The sequence below is a fragment of the Acinonyx jubatus genome, chromosome E3 (assembly GCF_027475565.1).
Source record: "Acinonyx jubatus isolate Ajub_Pintada_27869175 chromosome E3, VMU_Ajub_asm_v1.0, whole genome shotgun sequence".
Taxonomy (NCBI): Eukaryota; Metazoa; Chordata; class Mammalia; order Carnivora; family Felidae; genus Acinonyx; species Acinonyx jubatus.
The window spans coordinates 5256015-5279389 of NC_069398.1; the positions used below are offsets into that span (position 1 = coordinate 5256015).

The window sequence follows — 23375 nt, forward strand, 5'->3', positions numbered from 1 at the left end:
TTTTCTTGGATCTGGCGTGAGCTTTTCTCAGCCCTCCAGACTTCCCAGGGATGCCCGCATCCTGTCCCATCCATCGGTGTCACAGCCATCTGGCCCCAGGTCCCCCCACTCCCCCATCCCCCCGCCCCCTACCTCCCCACCCCATACCCTACACACCCCGCTGTTAATAGGCAACCCCTTCCCCGCAGACAAGTTGACAGAGCCCTTTCATGGGCATTGTCTTCAGGGGGCGTCACGGCCACCCAGGAAATGTGAACCCGAGGCCTGTTTTCACAGCAGCAATGACAGCTGACATCTACTGAACGCTGACTGTGTGTCAGACCCTCTGCCAAGAGCACGCCCCTCCTCTGCTAATTTAATCTTTAAAACAAACAAACAAACAAAGCAAGATCCCCAGGAGGTTGGTTCTACTCTCCCACCTTCTAGGTGGGAAGACTGAGGCTCAGGGAGATGCCGTGACTTGCGCACGGTCTCGCGCGGGGAAGCGGCAGACCTGGGATCCACACCCAGACTGAACGACTCTGCAGCCCATGTCTCGGTCCACCGGACACGGCCCCCGGTGGAGGCACAGGGAAGGCGGAGGGACATAAAGACCGAGGCTTGGAGGGATTCTAGACCAGAGAGGCGGTCACGGGAAGCTCTGAGAGACGCTCCAGAGGGTGTCAGGGGGCAGAGAAGCCCGAGGAGGTGTGCTTAGCAGGGGAGGCAGCCCGAGTAAAGGCTTGAAAGTGGGGATCTGAGTCAATGTCAGTGTCACGTCCGAGAAGGAAAGCGTCTGAGAGACTGAGAAGGACCCCCAGAAACATGCACACACACACACACACACACACACACACACACACACACACAGTGCGAGCGTGAGACCTGTCTATGTGACTGGGGCATGCGTTAGCATGACTGTGTGTGCACAGACACATATGTGCGTGTGCACATGTGTCAGTGTGTGAAAGATGCAACATTTTGAAACAGGCAAAACAGACAACCAGCGCCTTCTCGGTGCGTCGTTTGTGGTTATTGCGGCCTCTCTCAACTTTAAGGCATCTTACAACTCTTACATCGTAGCAAGCCCATGGTAAGGCAGATTGTGCCCGGATACACTTTACTGCCCTGTGGGTAAGGACCAGCTTTGCCCCTGTTTGTACATCCCCAGCAGCGGTCCTGATCGCCCACGTGTGTGTGCTTTTTAATTCTCCTTGAGGTCAGTCGTTACGTCGTATTAGTTCCCTCATTAATGGAGGCATTAAAGAAAATCTTTGACACACGCTCAAGGATCTTATGTTTGCACGGGAGTGGTGGGTTTCCCTTTGCAAAAAGCGGATCCTTTGATTACGCTCATGTGCCCGCCCTCTCAGGGGCTGCAAAGCTGCGCACAAGCCGCTCCCTGCCCCCGAGCCCCTCACCGCCTCTGGCCTGCCCAGCTGACCGCACACAACATCCCCCTGGGGCGGGGACGCCAATTGTGACATTCGGCAGCACTCTCCACGTGCCCAGCTCTGGACCGAGCTACTTAAATGTCTGAGCTATTTAAACATCATCCCACGCTCCTGTGGGGCAGGCGGTCTCACTACCCCCGCTTGACAGGTGGGGAAACTGAGGCTCAGAGCCTGTGAGAGAGCTAGAGAGGAAGTGGTGAGGCCAGGCTTTGCAGCTCAGCAGCCCGACTTCTGCGTGTGCAGTTTCCTCCACTGTCTACAGGCAAGAGGGTTTGTGGGACCCTCCCCCCCCCAGACCTGGTGCAGGCAGAAATTAAGTCCGGTTGTGAAGGATCCCGTTTGCATGTCGTGATTTTCCCGTCAACCTCTGGGAACCGGGCACCTGGGATCGTCCCGGGTGGGACCGAGGGGCGCACTGTGATGCCGGCGTGTGACCACCTCCTCTCCAGCCCGACTTCCTCTCAGACTCCATCCCAGAGCAGAGCCCAGCGCATCCTACTCGCCCCGGGGCTGCCACGAGCTGAGCACCAGCACTGGCCCGGAGCAGCTGGGGGACGCTGTCCCTCTGCAGGTCCGCAGGGACACAGCCACTCCGAGTACGACGACCGTGTGCCAGTGCCGCCCGGGTACTTCACACGCCCCTCCGTGTCCTCACCATCGTTAGGCAGGTCCTGCCTCACTGCCATTGGACAGAGGAGAGGACCAAGGCTCAGAGAGGTTAAGCAACTCACCGAAGGTCAACAGGGCAGAGCTGCAGTTTGAACTCAGCTCAGCGTGTCTCCTAGTCCCGGGACAGAGTCGGGCTGCCTTCCCCTGGCTTGCAGGGGCGGCGGTCCTTCTTATCCCAGCCAGAGCCCAGAGGGGACTGCAGGCAGTCGGCAACAGTGGATACTGGTCCCTCGGCCCCCACCCGCTCCCTGCCCGGGGACACAGGCAGTGCTTTCACGGGGAGCTGGAGGTGGCCCCCTGCTCCAAGACCAGTCTGGGGACACCGGGACTTCCCGATCAGCTGCGACCGGAGCATTCTGCTACAGGGATGCTCCTCCCTACCTCGGCCTCCGTTCCCCCAACACCGGGATCCTGCTCCCGCCGCCGTGCACAAAGCTAGCTCATGTGCTACCCTACGGGGTGCGAGGTTAGAAAGAGCCGCCCCCCTCTGCTTCCTGTCTCAGCAAGTGGCACTTCCACCCACACGTGTGCACAAGCCAGAGAGCGAGGAGGCCTCCTTACCACCTCCCTCTGCTCCCCTCCCCCACCTCCAAACCCGCCCAGTGGCAGAGACTGCAGGCTGAGCCCCAGCCTCTGCCGTCCCTTCTCCCGAAGTGATAGAACCTCTCATGTGGAGCTGGGTAGGGCCACTCAGAATTAAACTACATTTCCCAGCCTCTCTTGTAGCTAGGCAGGTGTCCTCAAACGATTAAATTCTGGCAAACGGGGATGTGAGCAGAAGAGAGGCATGCAACTCCCCGGGAGGCCCTCCCCCTTCCCTGCTCTCCCTTCTGCTTTCCCTTCCCACTCATCATAGTGCAGGACATGGTGTGATCCATTTGGACCACAAGAGCAAAGGCAGTGGCATGGGAATGGCAGGGCAACAAGGTAGAAGGAGCCCGGGGCCTTAACGCCCTGGACCAGCCAAACCAGAACGAGAACACTTACACCAGGACTATACAAAAGAGGGGACATAGAGTTCTATCTTGTTTAAACCAGCACTTTGGGTCTCTGAAGTGGCAGGTGAATCTAGGTCCCAACGAATAGAATGACCAGGTTCTGTGCGTTTTATCTCCCAATTACCACCCACGTTCATCTTCTTTCAAATCTCCACCAACTTCACCGCAAAGGCATGGCCCCCTCACTCCCCTCCCTTTCTGAGCTCCAGCCTCATGGGCCTTCTGTCAATTGCTTACATATATCATGCTCGCACCTGCCACAGGACGTTAACACATCCTGCTGCCTGGAACACTTCTTCCTCCTCTCGTCATCTAACCATTTCCCACTTTTCCTTCAGACCTCAGCATGACCACCACTTCTTCCTCAGTGACTGAGGACTCAGGGAAGTCCTCAGTGACTGCCCTGACTAGGGCAGAGCCCTTGTGACACCCCCCCCCACCCCCGATAGCATCATGAATTCCTACATAACATGTGCCACAGTTACAATTAAAAATCCCATGAGGTCCCCTCAATTTTGCTGGGAATCTAAAACTGCTCTAAAACAACAGTCTTAGGAGAGTTAACAAAACCAAAAATTCCATGAGAGCATCTAGAAATCTATCTTCAAAATGCACTGCCCAAAGTATGAAATTATGCATGCACCAGGCTTTTGTTGCTGCACTGCTAGAAACAGCAGAAAACTGGAAACCAAACATCCACTGAGAGGGAACTGGTTGAATAAACCGTGGACTGCCACATAGGAGAGCACTCTACAGCTGTGACAAGGAGCAGGGAAGTTTTTCTGCCACTGCCCTGGAGTGATCTTCGGGATGTGGGATTCATGTGAGAAAATAAAAAAACAAAATCGACGGGACAGAAGTGTGTTCGCCATCTTCTGAATATGTGCATGGGGTATATACACCCTTGCTTCTTTTTTCAAAAAATACACAATGGAAGAATAAAGCATAAACGAACAAAAATGGTCACCTGTGGAGGAGGGAGGCAACGAGTAAAGGGAAGGGGAGTGGAAGTTAGTCCTCCCCGAGTGTACCTTGTTTCTTATTTTATACATGTAAACAGCTTACAAGAGTGTAAAGCAAAGACAAGAAAAAGGAATCCCTTAAAATAAATTAAAAAAAAAAAAAACGAGTAAACCTGGCTGAAAGTCAACTTGGCAACCACACTAAAAAGGATGATTGGAAGTGATTTTAAAACAGCACTTTGGTTGTACATCCCTAATGGGCTTTATCCTAAGGACCAGAGAACCACAAAGAAACAGAACCACAAGGCAATCTTCAACTGCCCTCCATCATTTTATAGGTAGTGATTATAGTGGTATCATTATGTTGAAACTATTAGCTTTATAATATAGGCTGAAGAGAAAAAGAGATACAAAGGCAGAATCGAAGGAGTTAAATGACAACCCTGTCATCTTGAAGGTGAATGAGTTCTCACTTCCTCCAGCTTGAAGCCCCGACTCCGTGAAAACCCAGGGGCAGTGAGCACCCCTGAATGTCCAGACTGTGGTCCCTAATTCCCAGTGATCACCCAAAGGAACAGGACTCCCATGAGAAACAGCTGATTCCAGGTAGAAAGTGTGTAAGATGATCCTAGGAGGGCCGTATGTTATGTTCATTTTACAGATAAGGAAAGCGACTGCCAGGGAGATTCAGCGAGCTGCCCAAGGTCATGCAACGGGTAGGGGGCTGTATGAGGATCTGAACTGGAGTTCATGCCCTTAACCATCTTCTCAGTTGCCTCTTCATTAATGTTGGATGTTCAGCATCAAAGTAAAAAAGGAAAATGAGGATAACAGCCCCAAGCTTGGCAGAGGCCAGTCGGGGAGGGGGGAGGGGGGAGGAGGAGGAGGAGGAGAAGGAGCGTTCAGAACCACGGACAGCACCCCCAATCGCTACCCCCATCATGGGTTCAGTTGTGCCTATACCCAGGGTGCTCAGGCTTGATCAGGGACTGGCTGGGAGGTGCAGACCCAGGTGTCATTATGCCAGCCTTTCTACTGGCCGCTTGTCACACCCTCCTGATGTGCTTGGGGCCAACCAGGCTCTCTCCAAGACCACCACCTTAAGAGCAGGGATCACCACTGAATTCCTCACGGCACCCAGAGAAGAGGCATTCTCACTGCCCAGACGGGGAAACTGAGGCTCAGAGAGGCACTACGCTGACTGAGGTCAGGCCACTGGGAAGCAGCTGATTCTGGTCATTCCCCTTGCCCACCCCGCTTTCCTCTTGTTGGCTCTTTGGAAGGCTGAGAGTGGGGTGCTGGTGGCCCATGCTGAGCGTGAATCACCCTCATCTTGTGTGTGTGTGTGTGTGTGTGTGTGTGTGTGTGTGTGTGTTTGAGATTTCCCCAGCTGCAGCTGTGAGCTGGGGAGAGGAGTCTGGGCACATGAGCTCCAGGCAAGAAGGCTGCTTTTCCCAGCAAAAAAGGAGCAGTAAGCCTGGCATGACTCCCGCCCTCCTCATCCATACAGCACCTGACCAAGTCTACCTCCAGAATATTCCTGGGCACTGTTCTGTCTTCACCCTGACCCAGGCCACCATCTGCTCTCTCTCTGAGAAGCCGGCAGATTTGTAGATATGCTTTGAAGGTGGGATTGACAACACCTTCAGGAGATGCACAAATGAATATATTTAGCTGCTGCCAACGTCAACGTGCCTCCGGTTTTCTGCCCAGACCTAATTTTCTTTCTTTGCAGACAACCACTGAAGTGGAAATCCCAGGCTCTCCATAAGGCCTGGAGGCTGGGCCAAACCCTCCCCTCAAACATCCCCTACCCCACCCATCCCCCACCCCACCCCCCACTTCTGCTGGAGGCCATTAAAGAGGCAGCAAATCAATCAAGGACTCCACACTGTGTGCAATGATCAAAACGCGAGGAAATAAAGAGGAGAGAATCATTATAGCTTAAAAGGGATTTAGGAGATCTACCAGCCAAAAGCAATGTAGGACTTTGTCTCCCAGGGTGAACCAAGCACCCATCAAAATACACTCAGGAAACAATGACAGGAAGGTGGGATTTTCGAGGATATTAAGGGATCACGAACTTCGGGAAGGTGTGAGAAGGGTAATTCCATGAAAATGTGGTTACTGAAGGGAGAGTCCTTATCTTCTAGAGATATGTTCTGAAGGATTTATGGGTGAAATGACCTAACGATATGATTTACGACAGGATAAGCCAGCAGCCGTGGGGAGGGCCCCCTACCCTCCCCAGGCCGGCAAGTGGGCGGGGCTGGCCCCGAATCAAGATCATCTAGAGGAAGCTGCACCTGAAAAGAAAAAAAAGAAAGAAAAGAAAGAAACGTGGAGGAAGTTGCACCTTTCCCAGAAGACCTACTTCACATGATTGCAGTCAACGCCCTGTGTCAGGAACGGGGCCAGCCTGCGGTTTACCGATGCGGAGGAGAACACGGCGGGACCCGCCCACTGGCCCCCTGTGTGGTGACACTTGTTGATTTTTATACTATAATCCTCTGTACTTTTGTGAGTGTGGTGGGGGGAGTGGGTAATGAGGGTTTGGGTTACCCTGTGTGGTTCAAACCCTGCCTCTGACACTTCTGTGACCTGGGCGAGTCACAGTGCCACTCAGTGCCTCAGTTTCCCCATCTGTCAAGCAGGGGATGATAATGTCAGCCTGACGGGGCCGCTGTGAGCCACAGGAGTCCACACTGAGAACAGAGCCTAGCATGTCACCCGTGAAAAAGAAATCCTAGCTCTGATCACTGCTACGAGGTAGCATTTGAGCGTTTACGCGGTATTTTTTACTTTTCATGTGTCTGAGCCGATCTGGACCCCACCTCTGTGGAGGAGGACACAGGACAGCCTGAAGGGTTTTTTTTTTTTAATCTATTTTTTTAATGGTTATTTTTGTTTTTGAGAAAGAGACCATCAGCAGGGAAGGGACGGGGACAGAGGATCCGAAGCTGTCAGCGCAGAGCCCAATGCAGGGCTCGAACTCACGACCCATGAGATCACGAGCTGAGCCGAAGGCGGACCCTCACCGACTGAGCCACCCAGGCTCCCTCAACCTGAGGGCTTTTTCAACAGATGGGGATGTAATTCATATACCATGCAATTCGCTCATTTCAAGCACACACCGCTGTGGACTTCAGTGCATTCACGTAGCGAGCACCACAATCAATTTTGGAATATTACCCCACCTCAGGGCACTGCTCCAAGGTAGGGTGGTGAGTCTGAGCCCTCTTCTGACTTCTCTCACGGCAGAAGGGGCGGGCTGTGAGGACCACGACCTCAGGAGCTTCTGGGGGAACTGCCAGCGGGCAGGGCCTGGGGTGTTCTTTAGGGACCTCGGGGAACTGTCCGCTGGCCCGGCTTAGAGATACGTCGCATGTACAGCAATCACGTGAGCTGTATCTTTAGAGAAAGGTGCCCACAGACCCCAGTGCGGCTTTCTCGAGATCAGTGATAACCTGCCACCGTTTCCCAAGAGGGAGGGAGAGAGAACCTCTACCTACATAGGGGGGGTTCGAGCTGCTACGAGGCCCATTGAGGGGCGTTTAATGACCGGCCCCTGGAAGAAGGGCAGTGAGGGAGGAGTCGCACGGCTCTGGGGTGTCTGACTGAGCCACTGGGGAGCTGGTAGCGACATTTGCCACCATGGGAAAGTGGGACAGCGAAGGAAGGGGTAGGAAAGGGACAGATGAATCTGTAACTCCTGCCATCATAAAACTGTCCTGAGGCGGCACCTGGGTGGCTCAGCCGGTTAAGCACGGGACTCCTGATTTCTCCTCAGGTCACGATTTCACGGTTCGTGAGCTCGAGCCCCGAGTAGGGCTCCACACATGGGATTCTCTCTCTCTCTCTCTCTGCCCCTCCCGGTTCACAAGCACACACTCTCTCTCTTTCTCAAAATAAATACATAACCATTAAACACACACACACACACACACACACACACACACACACACCCCCAACACTGTCCTGAGGCTCCGACGGGGTTTGACAGGCCTTTGGGATGCGACCGAGCTGAGTTCAAACCCTGACTCCTGCCTTCTGAGTCACGTGGCCTGGAGAAGCCTCGCTGGCTGCCTAGGTCTCCTGATCTGCAAAATGCAACAGCTGTGAGGCTCTGGGGGGCTCAGACCTGGCAGGTGGAAGGAGGTCCACGCGTGTGGCCTTCACCCTGAGCACTAGCTCCCCTCTCTGGTTCAGCTCCTGGGGAAATCTCACCCGAGGGAACACCTGTAACGGGGGAAAGGGGTGATGCTGGAAAGACCCTGGGAAAGGACTGACACAGGGCACTGCAGGTGAGGGGCTTTCCATGCTCAAGTGGAAGGGAGGTTCTGGTGGCTGAGAGGAGAGAAACCTGCCACACCTCCAGGGTCACGGTGACGATAGTCTCCACTCTCCCCTCCCCCCACCTCTGCTTGGCCCCCATCACATCACTGTTCCAGTAGTGACCCCTCTCTGAAATCTCTCATACGATTACCTTATTAACTTGCATGTGCCCTGCCTCCTTCTCTAGGATGTCAGCTCTTCCTGTAGCGACCTGTCCCCAGGACTTGGCATGTGCTTCCCGAATGGCTGAAGGGACACTCCCCACGCGGGGCTGGGCTAAGCAGGACAGGGGCTTCCTGGGAAGGAGCCCCGGGTTCCCAAGGAAGACTGGGGATGGCAGTGGGCTCTCAGCCCAGAAGGCAGGTGAGGTTCCCTGCCCAGCGAGGGTCACCCAGCAGCTTCCAGGAGGGACGGCAGGGTGGGGCTCAAAGGTCTCCTCCTCAGGGCACCAATTGCTGGGATTCTGGGAGGGAGAAGGGTGTTGGCTCCTGGAATATGTTTTCCATGGGGACAGGGTCAGCACCCCTTGTGTCCCCAGGCCCCTGGCTCTGGGGGGACTCCTGTCTGCTTGGTGACTGGTGGGCGGCCAGGGACTCCGGGCTTATTAGACCTTGTTCCTGACAAGGGGCTGCTCCTGGCTGGCCTGGCCCCTGCTTAGGCAGGACCAGGCCTCAGCCTGGGTCTGCCTGTTCTTCTCTCCGTAGAGCCAGTCCCCACCCAGCCAGGGGTGGGGGTAGCTCTTTGCTCAAAACCCTCTGAGCTCCTCATCCTTCCATCCCTGCCTCAGTCCCAGTGGCTCAGGGGCTGTAGGAGCCTCCTCCCTGTTCTCTCAGCCCCTTTGATCTGTTTTCCATGTGGCAGAACAACACGGCCATGTTCTAAAATTTGACTGGAGTCCCACCCCAGGGATGCCAAATCCTTGAACGTCCTGGCATTTCTCTGAGGGTAAAAGTTCAGCCACCCTCCCCCTCAGCCCCGACCCTCCCACCCTGGTCTCTGTGCTATGGTGTCTCACATGCTCCCCTCTACGTTTTCCTTGACCACTGGGCCTTTGCACATGCGGTTCCCTCTGCCTGGTTAGTTGTTGATTCTCAGCTTGCAGATCAGGCCTCAAATGTCACTTCTTCTTCTTTTAATGTTTTATTTATTTTTGAGAGAGACACAGACAGACAGAGGGAGATTGGGGGAGGGGCACAGAGAGAAGGAGACACAGAATCCGAAGCAGGCTCCAGGCTCTGAGCTGTCAGCACAGAGCCCGACGCGGGGCTGGAACTCACAAACCGCGAGATCATGACCTGAGCCGAAGTCGGACGCTTAACCGACTGAGCCACCCAGGGGCCCCTCAAATGTTATTTCCTCCAGGAGACCTTCTCAGACCCCTGACCAGGTCACATCCCCCTGCTACACACTCGAGGGGCACCGTATTTGCCTTCAGGGACTGTATGGGGTAATTATATAACTATTTGTTTAACATCTGCCTCCCCTTAGACCTCGAGTGCCCGGGGCGTGGGAACCCTCTCTACCCAGCTTCCCTCAGGACCGCACCTGGTATCTCAAAGTTTAGGGACTGGGAAGACAGGTTCATTCCTTCACGCACTCGTGCGTTTGCTTCCAGTAAGCGCTTACTGAGAATCCACTGTGGCCGGGCTACAAAGTTGGCAGAGACCTGACCCCAGCCCTGTGGGGCCCACAGAGCAGGGGCGCAGGGAGGGCTTCCTCCTGAGAGTCTTAGACAGTGGGCAGGGGGTCTGAAAGGCTGGGGAGGGGACCACTTGCTCGGCAACAGCCCATGCAAAGATCTGGAGACTGGGAAAGACACGCACGGTTGTGGGTATGTGGGGCTGCGATGCAGGGAGGGAGGAAGGGGGCAGAGAAAACAAGGACAGACGGAAAGGCTGAGGCCCCAGGAGTCAGAGCAGAAACTCAGGGCCTAGGGCCACCTTCCTGCCTGAGCAGCTCACTTCCCTCTGGCCTCCCAGCCTGGCAGCTCAGGGCCTGCAGGAGACATGCTCGCTGGCTCCAGCCCCTTCCCTCGGGGGCCCCTAGCAGCAGGGACAGGGCCTGGCAGGGGCCCAGGGCAGTGTGCGCGGGTTTTCCTCAGTGCATCAGCAAGCAGGGAGCCCTGAGGGGCACCAGCTCTGCTCAGAAATGATCCTCATTTTCGGGCACACCCCAGTCGGCCAGGGCTCTCACCGAGTGCTCAGGCCACCCGTGGACCAAGCCCAAGCTACAGATGGAGAAAGTGGGGCTTGGGGAGGTGTGGGGGGGGGTCTCAGAGCTGGGATGGGGCACAGTCAGGCCTGAACCCACAGCCCGTGTGGCTTTGAGCGCAGAACAACGCTCTCTCAGGAGCCGGTTCCGTGTGGGGCAGTCTGGTCCCAGGCAAATCCCCTCCCCTGAGTCACACGGGGCGTGTTGGGGCTCAAGGTGATCACAACAGCTTCAGTGCTTCTAGGTCCGGCTCTGAGCGTTCTGTGCACACGAAGGCACGGACCTCACCATACCCCAGAGGCGGGTACTATGGTCAGCCCATCGGCCCATTCCAGAATCACAGGCATTTCCTGACAGGACAGGCACACTGCCTGAAATCGCAGCATTTGTAGAGACCCTGAGGAGCCTGCCGGCTCCGGATCGCCCTGAACAGGAAGGAGCAGCTAGCTGGCTGGGCACAGAAGGTTCTGGGGCTTGGAAGGTGGGTTGTGCTATAGGAACGTGCCCTCTACCCATCTCTCATCTCACACGTGGAGGCCAGCAGGCCAGTTCCATCTTGACTCCTGGCACCATCTTCCCTTCTGGAAGCTTCTTCCTGCCTGGAGGGAGATCCGAGGGGGCAGAGTCCCGTCCTTGTGCCCCGGTATCCCAACCACAGCCTCATCCCCAAGCACAGGGTCTCAATCCCTGCAGGGTACCTTCTCAGCTCTCCCTGATGACGTTATATTCTTGTCACTATATTGCTAAATTGTAATGACCCCATATTAATGAAATATGATATCACTATACAGGACTATTCTATTATCCTGGTAACTTTGGCAGGGAGGTCTCTCAGACCCTACCATCTAGTAATATTGCCATCTGGGACTTAAAATTTCCCTGAAGTTAGTAGTTCTTATTTTCCACCTGTTTATAAAAGCTGCTCATGAACCTGAACTGTTTTTTGGGAACAGCACCCACACTGCGGGGTTGTGAGGACGATCGGATGAGTGGGCTGGCGATCGGGGCGGGGGGGTGTTGGCGCTCAACCAACGCCAGGTTCCGTTTCTCTAGCTCGGCAGCACCATGTTTTCGTATGTTCCAAATTATTCTTTAAAATCAAGAAATCAAACAGAATAAGGCCTATCCATATGTGATGATGGGAAGTGAGTTCTGAGATATATTTTCAAGTAAGAAGCGCAAAGAACAGCATGTATAGAAGATCACCATCTGTATTTTTAAAAACGGGGATATCTCATCCATGCAACTCAAGAGCAGAAAACAAACATCTCATTTACAAATGGGTAGGGGGATCCGAGTAGGCATTTTTCCAAAGAAGACATACAGACGGCCAAGTACGTGAATGTACTCGCCAAGTATGTGTACAAGGTACGTGACAAGGGGCTCAGTGTCACGGATCGCCCGGAAAACGCAAATCAAAAACAAGACGAGGTGCTACCTCACACATGTACAAGGGCCATTAAAAAACAAACAAACAAGGGGCGCCTGGGTGGCTCAGTCGGTTGGGCGTCCGACTTCGGCTCAGGTCGTGATCTCACGGTTCGTGAGTTCGAGCCCCGCGTCGGGCTCTGTGCTGACAGCTCAGAGCCTGGAGCCTGCTTCGGATGCTGGGTCTCCTCTCTCTCTCTCTGCCCTTCCCCCACACGCGCTCTGTCTCTCTCTGCCTCTCAAAAATAAAAAAAAAAACTAATAAAAAAAATTAAAAACCAAAAAACAAACCAAAGAGGAAACCGGTGTCGGCGAAGATGCGGAGAAAAGGGAAGGAACCCTTGCGCGCTGCTGGTGGGAATGTAAATTGGTGCAGTTCTCAAAAAGTAAATAAATAAAAATAGAACTACCATATGATCAGTAATTCCACTTCTGGGTATAGATCCAGGAAATGACATCACCATCGCTAAACAATATGGATTCACTGCAGCACTATTTCCAATAGCCAAGACATGGAAACGACCTACGTGTCCATCGATGGATGAATGGATAAAGAAAATACGGTGGATACGTGTACAGCGGAATCCCATCCGGCCATAAAGAGAGAAGGAAATGCTGCCATTTTCAACAGCGTGGATGGAACTCTGAGGGCTTCCCGCGAAGCGAAATCAGTCGGACAGAAAGTTAAATGTTGTGTGATCTCATTTACATGCAGAATCTGAAAAAGCCGCATCATGGAAAGAGAACAGGTTGGTGGTGGTCAGGCACCAGGGCGAGGGATGGGGCCGGGGGTGGACATGGTGAAGGCGGTCAAAAGGTTCAAATCCCCAGTTACAAGAGAAGTCAGTCCTGGGGCTGTCGCATACAGCGTGGCGACGACAGTTAATAATACTGTATTGTGTACGTGAAAGTTGCTGAGAGAGTAGATCTTAAACGTTCTCATCACAAGAAAAGCACCTCTGTAACTCTGTGCGGTGACCGACATTAAGGCCACTTACTGTGGTGATCTTTTTGCAATATATGCAAATATCGAATTATTATGTTGTATACCTGAAGTTAATATGCTGATTATGTCTCAAAAAGATAAATAAATAAAAAGGAGCAGGGGAGCCCGGGCAGCTCAGCTGGTTAAGGATCTGCCTCTTGGTTCGGCTCAGGTCATGATCAGGCTGTATGTGAGTTCGAGCCCCATGTAGGGCTCTGTGCCGACAGCATGGGGCCTGCTTTGGATTCTCTCTCTCCCTCTTTAGCTGCCCATCCCCAACTCGTGTTCTCTCTCTGTCTCTCTCAAAATAAATAAACATAAAATATATATACCAAAAGAATGGGGACATATCTAATCTGTCCATCCACCCATCCATCTGTCTCCTGTGTTCACACAGGATAAGTCTGGAAGGGTGCACAGGTGACATAAAATGTACCCCTGGACCCCCACCCCTCACGCTTTTCTCTCTCTTGTCACTCTCCCTAGAACGTACATGGCATACTATACATTTTACCTCCTTATTTGTCATCTGTCTCTTCCAGAGAAGAGCCCCATGAGGGCAGGGGTGTTTGTCCGCCATGTTGGCCGCTGTGACCCCTGAGCCAGAGTGGCGCTGTCCCAGGGGGTAACCAGCAGGCACAGGCGACGACTGAGCACTTGCAATGGGGCTGCTTGGGACAGAGATGTGACATGAGTCAAATACACACTGGGTTTTGAAGGCTCCGTGTGTGCTATGACTCAACTGTGTCTCCCTCCAAAACTCATATGCTCAAGCCCTAATGCTCACTTGGTCAGAAAGTGACTGTATTTGAATTTTTTTAATATTTATTTATTTTTGACAGAGAGAGAGAGCGCGCGCGAGCACAAGCGGGAGAGGGGCGGAGAGAGAGGGAGACACAGAATCTGAAGCAGGCTCAGAGCTGTCAGCACAGAGCCCGACGCGGGGCTTGAACTCACGAACTGTGAGATCACGACCTGAGCCAAAGTCAGGCACTTAACGGACTGAGCCACCCAGGCGCACCTGAATGTGACTGTATGTGGAGACAGGGCCTTTAAAGAGGTGATGAAGGTAAAATGAGGCAGTTAAGAGGGGCCCTAATATGATGTGACTGGTGTCCTTATAAGAGGAGATTAGAAAACAGGGACACAGGCACAGAGACAACACAACGTAAGGCCTTGGCCAGAAGCAGACCATCTACAAGCCAAGGAGAGAAGCCTCAGGACAAACCAGTTCCTCCCGCGCTTTGGTCTTGAACTTCCCGCCTCCAGAGCTGTGAGCAAGTACATTTCAGGTCTGTAAGCCACCCAGCCTGTGGGACTTTGTTATGCAGCCGCAGCAGGCTAGTCCAGGATGAGAAAACAATGTAAGCTATCTCATTAATAATTCTTAAATTGGCTCCACATCCTGGGTTTGGATATAGTAAACTAAAGAAACATATTATAAAAATTAATTTCACCGGTTTCTTTCTACTTTTTTTTTTTCAAACGCACCTCCTTGAAAAGTTAAAATTTCACCTGCGGCTCTCATTTGAGGTTCGTTATCATATTCCTGTCGGACCTCACAGCCTAGCACGGTGTCTGGAACATAGTAGGCACTCAACAAACATCTGATGGATGAATGAATGAGATCGCTGGCTTTGGGAAATGACTGGAGGACAGAAGGGAGGGAGCCTGGCTCGTCCCTTTGGTTAAGTATCTTGTTAAAAAAAAAAAAGATCTAAATTAAAACATGATAATATACTCCGTGCGATGACTTAATATATCACAACATAAGTGACATTAACACTCATGCACTTAAAAGATGCCCCTCATGGGTATAGACCTAATAGCCAGTCAGCAGGTGCTTCGGATGGAGTGCCGGAAAGTTGTGATTCAGAGGGCAGGGGCATCCCTCCCCACACCCAGCCTCAGGGGGGGAAGCAGACCCCAGAGTCTGTGCACAAGCCCCTTCCCCAGGATGAACAAAACACAGGTGGGGCCCAGGTATAGCCCTCAGGGTCAATGACCTAAGTACCACCCATCCCAAACTCCCTCCAATCCTCCTGTCTGCTTCTGGGGTTTGCTTTGTCCATCTGTAAAATGGGCACATTCGGCTCACACCGTTAAAAAATAAAAAAAATTTCTTATTATGGAAAATTTCAACCATTGGCAAAGGCATAGGAAATAGAAAGGGAGCCTCTAAACACCACACTTACCCTCCACAACCGTCAACTCGTGGCCAATCATTTTGTTTGACATATACACCCCCTCTCCACCTGATTTTTTTTTTAAGTTTTGTATTTATTTAAGTAATCTCTACATCCCAGGTGGGGCTCAAACTCACGCCCCCAAGATCCTGAGCTGCACGCTCTTCGGACAGAGCCAACCAGGCATCCCTCCACCTGATGATTTTAGTTGTTGACGTTTATTTATTTATTTTGAGAGCGTGCGAGCAGGACAGGAGGACAGAGAGAGAGGGAGAGAGAGAGAGGATCCCAAGCAGGCTCCGCCCTGTCAGCACGGAGCCCGACACGGGGCTTGCACTCAAAACCGTAAGGTCACGACCTGAGCGGAAACCGAGAGTCGGGCACTCAACCGACTGAGCCACCCAGGCACCCCTCCACCTGATTATCTGAAAGCTTATCTCCAACTGTGGTATTATTATACCAAATAAAAGAGAACAATAATACCCTAATATCATCCAAGATCCCTGTGGTATTCACATTTCCCCAAATATCAATGAAAAAAACACAATATGTTGTTCAAATGAGTGTGTTCAAATCGGAATCCAAACAAGGTCTACGCCTTGAACTTTTCTCAAATCTCCTTTAACACACATTCTAGATTCCTCCTGCAGTTCCTTTGGTCCTGCCAGTATCCCCCCTGCTATCAGTTATCTATCTGTTGCACAACAAATGGCCCCATAGCTTAGCGGGTTAAAACAGCAAAAGTTATCTCACGGTTGTTGTGGGGCAGGAGTCCGGGCGTGGCCTCCTCCAGCTCAGGGTCTCTCACAGGCTGTCGGCCTGGGCTGTGGTCTCATTCGCAGGCTGGCTGGGGAAGGATTTGCGTCTAAGCTCACTCACTAGATGTTGGCAGCATTCGGTGCCTTGCCGTTTGGTCCCCTCCAGCGTGGCAACTTGTTTCACCAAAGGGAGCAAAGGAGAGAGAGGGAGAGAGAGAGAGAGAGAGAGAGAGAGAGAGCGAGCAGTGAGTCGTGGGTTTCTGGCTTGTGCACCTGGAGAAGCTGCTGAAACACAGCTTGATGGGGCTCCTGACTCAGTAGGCTTGGGTGGGGCCCAAGAATGTGGATTTCTTTTTTTTTCCCTATCTATCTATCTATCTATCTATCTATCTATCTATCTATCTAGCAAGGGAGAGAGAAGGAGAGAGAATCCCAAGCAGGCTCTGGGCTGTTAGCACACATGAACCATGAGATCATGACCGGAGCTGAAATCAAGAGTCAGACACTTAACCGACTGAGCCTCCCAAGGAGCCCCAGAATGTGCATTTCTAACAAGTTCCCAGGTGACGCAGAGGACCATGCTTTGAGAAGTACTGAATTATAGGGACCTCCCTTCCTTCGGTTTTAATTTCTTCCTTACATTTTATCTGTTGGTGGGTGACTTAAGAATTCCCAGGTCAGGCCACTGATTTCAGCCCTGGTGGCGAATAAGAATTACTTGGGATGCTTTAAAAAAGATGGGGACTTAGAGGCCCCATTCAAGACCTACTGAATCAGAAAATGGGGTGGGAGTTTCAGAGATGGGTTTCTATTTCTTTTTAACGTTTATTTATTATTGGCAGACAGAGAGACACAGAGCATGAGCAGGGGAGGGGTAGAGAGAGGGGGAGACACAGAATCTGAAGCAGGCTCCAGGCTCTGAGCTGTCAGCACAGAGCCTGACGCGGGGCTGGAACTCACAAACCGCGAGATCATGACCTGAGCCGAAGTCGGTCACTCAACCAACTGAGCCACCCAGGTGCCTAAATGGGTGTTTCTATTTTTAAAACTCTGTGTGTGATCCTCCTGTGCAGCCAGGCAGGGTTGAGACCCACTGGGCAAAGAGAATGGGGGCTAACCCTGGGTAAGTCCCTTTAAATACTCACAGTGTTATCAGTGACTGGGGTTTATTGGGGTGTCTCTCACATGACAAGCCCTGCACTTGTATCTTCTTGTCTCATTGTCACCACGGCAATTGCGAGGCAGGTGTGATGGCTCATTACCCCCGTCTCACAGATGACAAGAATGAGGCTGACACAGAAGGGACTTCCCCGAGGTCACCCAGTGTGGGGATTTTCAAGTACATTCCACGGGGGATTTTCAAATAAATTCCTTGACACCCCTTCCCTCAAAAAGTGGAGCTGTGAGCTGGACTTAGTGACCACTTCTAGGGAACAGAATATGGTAGGAGTGACGGGGGGTGACTTCTGTGACGAGCATTCTGCTTGCTCCCTACCTGGAATCACTCAGGCTGGGGAAGCCGGCCGCCATATTGCAAGGCCACTCAAGAAGCCCTGTGGAGAACCCCTCTCCGTGAAGAACGGAGGCCTCCTGCCTACAGCCAGGTGAGTGAGAGCCGCGTGGAGGTGGGTTCTCCGACCGTGAAGCCTTCATGTGACTGCAGCTCTGGATGGCCTCTTGTTCGCAGCCTCATGAGGGACTCTGAGCCGGAACCAACCAGCTGAGCCACTCGGGAATACCTGACCCATAGAACCTCCAAGAAAAAACATGCCTGCTAAGGGTTGGGGAGTTTGTTGTGCAACGATAAACTCATACACGCCAAAAGACAATCTCAGGTCTGAGTGGTTCCGGGGGACTCCACTCTTACTCCGGCCCCTCAGGCAGAGTCTTCCAACAGGCAGGTGTGGGGGACATGGGCTTTGTAGTTTCAGGGATGGGTGTTCATGAGTCCCTACCCCACACATGCGCAGACCTGGGAGCCCTCTGCCCCCAGCCCATGTCCCAGCGTGGCCGTGGACTGACCCCGGGAGGTCTCCCCTAGCAGAGCCCCGCGTTTCCTGGGGCACTGGACTGTAAGGGCCACGGAGGTGGGGACATGACTGGTGGTCACCACAGAAGCTTATGGGGCACACAGCAGGTGTTCAATAAACAGCCGTTTCATGAATCATTCCCTTGAACCAGCTTCTTCGGGGGGACGTGTTGGCTGATTAGAAGCCGTTTTTTGCATGCAGCGTATCAGGGGTCTGTCTCCTGCAGGAGGCTGCAACTCCCTGAGGGGTCACTCTGCCTTTATACCCTAAACGGGGCTGGGACACCGTCCCTGGAGGAGCAAATGTAGTAACAGCACCTCCAGCGATCAGTAACTGGAAAGTGACAAAGCTGGGTTCAAAGGCAGCTCCGAGCCCCTTGTCTACTGGCGGCCACAGGCCTACAGCACGTGCTGGAGTCTCCGTGTTCTCTCGGTGGGAAGCCCCCAGCCCTCTGATGTACACAAGGGGGCTGTGTGCTCAGGCTCAGCTGTGGATAAAAGCCTCGGGGAGCCGGGCCTTGGGAGTAATTCCTGCCTGACCCCAAAGCCACCCCAGGCCCAGGATGGCAGCTGTGAATAATGGGTGACCCTGGGGGAACATTATGGCCCGTGATTCATCTGGTCTATGGCCTGTGGAGGGAGAGGCCGGATGGACTTCCCCAACAGCCTCTCATGAGTTCAGAGTCAAAGGCAGGGGCCCCAGGGGAATCGGGGGGGGGGGGTCCACCTCACTGCCTACCGCTCCTCCATTTCAACCTTCAGATGCTTCCTCCTGGAGAGGCAGCCATTCTGCTCCCCAGGCCCAGGGGCTGGACTCTGGACTACGGAGGAAAGGAAGGGAAATGGCTTTGATGGGTCGTGGTGATGGATGAGGGGGTCTACAGCAAGACTGCCAGGGTCCGAGTCCTCTACTGCATGCTAGCTGTGTGCCCTCAGAGGATTTACTCACCCCCACTGAGACTCAGTTTCCTCATCTGTAAACGGTAAGGAATAACACCTATTTCATGGAGTTGCCAGGGGCCCACTGACTTAATAGCACATATCAAGTACTCGGCAAGTGACCTGGCACACAGTAAGTGCTCAATAAATGCTAGTCAGTATTCTTATGCTGTGTACCAGGCAACGTGGGGAGCATTCTGCATATTTTAACTCATATAATCTCCATACCCAGGGCAGTATCCACTGTCGTACAGATGAGGAAACTGAGGCTCACAGACATGGAGCTTAAGATTTCACAGGCGACAGTCCATGCGAGAAGCAGAATTTGAAAAAGCAGAGTTTGAGAAAATCCGGTGAGCAATTTCCAGTACGCTCCAGAGTTCCAGTCGAATGTCCTGTCCCACTGTTCCCCAAATACACCTGCTACCCTACAAAGGCCCCTGAGATTATACGACCAATCCCTACCTCGTACCATCTATACAAAGCTCAACTCTAGATTGAAGACTTAATGCCAACGATCAACAAAAAACTCTTAAAAGTCTTCAATAGAAATTATAGGTAAATCTCCTTTAGAACTCAGTGTTGGGAAGGATGACAGATTATGAACTCAAATGTCTAAAACAAAGCTGCAGAACCTTAGTAGAAAGTATATGTGAAGATGTTTTAGTCCGTAGGGTTGAGAAGGATGCTCCGTATCATTAGTGACCAAGGAAATACAGATCAAGATCTCAATTGGAAATAATTTTATACTCAATTGGCAAACGTTTTCAAATCTAAAAATACCAAGCGTCAGAAAGGACATGGGTGGCACATGCTGAGGGTAGGAATGTAATTAGTACAACCACTTGAGGGACGCCTGGGTGGCTCAGTCAGTTAGGTGTCCAACTTTGACTCGGGTCATGATCTCACGGCTCGTGGGTTTGAGCCCCACGTCGGGCTCTGTGTTGACAGCTCGGAGCCCAGAGCCTGTTTCAGATTCTGTGTCTCCCTCTCTCTCTGCCCCTCCCCCGCTGGTGCTGTCTCCCCCTCTCTCTCAAAAATAAATAAACATCAAAAAAAAATTAAAAAAAGAAACCCACAAAAACCAAGTGGGACACGACCCAAATGGGACATGGCCCAAAAGGCCATCCGCAGGAGAGGTGATGGATCAGGGGTCCAGTGACCTGGTGGACTAGGACAGAACAGCTAAAACAAGTGAACTATTATGGGCCAATCCTAGCTACATACTATTACATGAAGAAACTAAGTCCCAGAAGATTCATATGCCCTGATACCATTTTTTGGTGGCCTGGATGCCCTTTGTTGTGGATTGAATTGTGTTCCCTCTCCTCCAAAACATACTCAAGTCCTAATCCTTGGAACCTGTAAATATGAACTTATTTGGAAACAGGGTCTTTGCAGATGTGATTAATTAAGTTTAGATGAGGTCATACTGGGTTAGAATGGGCCTCACCCATACGTGGTCGACTAATTTTTTTGACAAGCGTACCAAGAACACACAGAGGTGAAAAATAAGTCTCTTCAATAAGTGGTATTGAGAAAACTGGATATCCACATGCAAAAGCATGAAACCAGACCCCTGTCTTATATCACTCATAACATTTAACTCAAAATGGATCAAAGACTTACACGTAAGACCTCAACTCATAAAACTTCTAGAAGAAAACATTGATGTTAGTCTTAACGTTAGTCTTGGCAATGATTTCTTATATAAGATACCAAAAGCACAGGCAACAAAAGCTAAAACAAACAAGTGGGACGATATAAAACCAAAGAGCTTATGAAAAGCAAAGGAAACCATCCATGAAGCGAAAAGGCAATCTACAGAATGGGATCCCAAATATATAAAGAGCTGATACAACTCAATAGCCAAAACAGGAAACAATCCGAAGAAAAAATGGGCTAAGGACCTGAACAGACATCTTCCCGAAGAAGATACATGAATGGCCAACAGGTAGATGAAAAGGTGCCCAACATCACTCACCACCAGGGAAACGCAAATTCAAACCACAAGGTGATACCGCCTCATATCCGTTAGCATGGCTGTCATCACAAAGAGAAGAGACAAGTGTTGGGGAGGAAGTGGGGAAGGGGAGCCTTGGTGCACTGCGGGTGAGGATGGAAACTGGTGCAGCCAGGAGGGAAAACAGTATGGATGCTCCTCAAAATATTAAAAGTAGAACTACCCTACGATCCAGCAATCCCACTTCTGGGTATAGATCTGAAGGAAAGGAAATCAAGATCTTGAAGAAACACCTGTACCCTTATGTCTCTGCAGCGATATTCACAAGGAGCAAAGACAGAGGGTGACACAGAATCCAAAGCAAGCTCAGGCTCTGAACTGTCAGCACAGAGCCCAATGAGGGGTTTGAACTCACAAAATGAGAGATCATGACCTGAGCCGAAGTCGGACGCTCAACCGACTGAGCCACCCAGGCATCCCTGTACCCTTTAAATATATAGTTATATTTGTCGATTACTCTTCAATAATGTTGGGGGGTGGGAGGGAGAGACAATGACACACAGGGGAGATGACTTGTGACAATGGTGGCAGAGACTGGGGTGACACGTCCACAGGCCAAGGACTGCCAAGCCTGGCCACCAGCCACCAGGAGCGACAGGGAACAACAGATCCTTCCCTGGAACCTTCAGAGGGAGCACGGCCCTGCCGACACCTTGATATCAGATCTCTGGCCTCCTGGGCTGAGAGAGAATAAATTTCTATGGTCTTAAGCCGCCAGGTTTGTGGTTATGCGTCCCAGCGGCCCCAAGAAGCTAATACACTCTTCTAATAAAGTTAGCGAGAAGAAACTAAAATTAAAAACACAGGGAGAACTTGTTTTGTCACGCTTCGCTTCACTGTGCATCACGGACACTGTGGTTTTTTTTTTTTACAAACTGAAAGTTCGTGGCAACCCTGTGCTGAGCAAGTCTATGGGTGCCTTTTTCCCCAACAGCATCTGCTCGCTCTGTGTCTCTGTGTCACATTCTGGTAATTCTTGCAATGTTCCGCACCTTTTCATTATTGTTCTATTTGGATTGCAGCAGTGTCATGATAAAACTTTAACGGATGAGGAGCTGCTTCCTATGAAGGAGCAAAGAAAGTGGTTCCTTGAGATGGAATCTACTCCTGGTGAAGATGCCGTGCAGATGGTTGAAACGACAACAAGGGATCGAGAATATTCCAGAGACCGAGTGGAGGAAGGAGCAGCGGGGTTTGGAGGACTGACTCCAGTTTGGACAGCAGCTCTACACTGTGGGTGACATGCTCACGAGGAGCGTCACGTGCTACAGAGAAATTGTTCTTGAAAGGAAAGCCATCGATGCAGCAAACTTCACTGTTGTCTCATTTTAAGAAACTACCAGAGCCATCACCCCCACCTTCAGCAGCCACCAGCCATCAACATCGAGGCAAGACCCTCCACCAGCAGAAAGGTTATGACGCACTGAAAGCTCAGACGATGGCTAGTGTGTTTTTAGAATTGCTAAAGGCATGTGCATCGTTTTTTTAGACCTAATATTATTGCGCACTTAATAGGCTCCAGTGTGGTGTACACATAACTCTTACATGCCCTGGGAAGCCAAAAAAAATGCATCTGACTCGCTTTATTGGGGTATTTGCTTTGCTACGTTGGTCTGGAAAAAATCGACAATATCTCCACCGTGTGCCTGTATATTTTTTAGGATGTGGGTATGATAAAACCAATCAAAAGGGAAAGCAGGCTGAGATACAGACAGGATACAAGGCAGGGATGGGAGGGCTGCCTCGGGATTAGATGTTGGCCATTGTTAGGGTCCTAGCTTTTGATGGATGGGCGTAGTATGTGACTAAAATAATTACGGCAATTTTTAAGGGGGCTTGGGTAGCTCAGTCAGTTAAGCATCCAACCTCAGCTCAGGTTGTGATCTCACAGTTTGTGGGTTCAGCCCCGCGTCGGGCTCTGTGCTGACAGCTCGGAGCCTGGAGCCTACTTCGGGTTCTGTCTCCCCGTCTCTCTGCCCCTCCCTGCTCGTGCACTTTCTCTCTCTCAAAAATAAATAAACCCTTAAAAAATATTCAAGAAAACGAGAGCAGGTCCTGCAAGGACCAAAGAGACTACACCATGATCTGGATTATGATGCGCCCGCAATTCTGTGCACCTGGGGTTCCTAACCTGAGTTCTGGCCGGCTGGACAGGTTCCCCACCTCATCCAACCATCTGCCACCGTCCCCTTGCTTCCCTGTTCCCATGTCACCTCTACACTTATCTTCCGTTACATTCTGCTTCAAGGTGACTCACTCTTCCCACCCCACTAAATATTAGGGTGATGTAATAAGCTATGGGTATATCACTATCATCAATGGCAAAGCAATGCCTGTGCCACAAAGAGAAAGTAACTGCAAACATACATAGGCAGAGAATGACACGCTATTAAGTTCTAGGTCAAGGGTGTAGACAGAG

The 23375-nt window shown here is 51.6% G+C and overlaps 1 long non-coding RNA gene across 2 annotated transcripts in view; it reads right to left on the bottom strand.

The window, feature by feature from the left end:
* The window catches only part of LOC106989166 (uncharacterized), a 70605-nt gene that overhangs the window by 44023 nt on the left and 3207 nt on the right, over window positions 1-23375 (bottom strand). For both annotated transcript variants that reach the window (XR_008294593.1, XR_008294592.1), the window contains exon 2: window positions 15961-16139. This is a non-coding gene — a long non-coding RNA (uncharacterized LOC106989166). The remainder of the gene's footprint in view (window positions 1-15960; window positions 16140-23375) is intronic.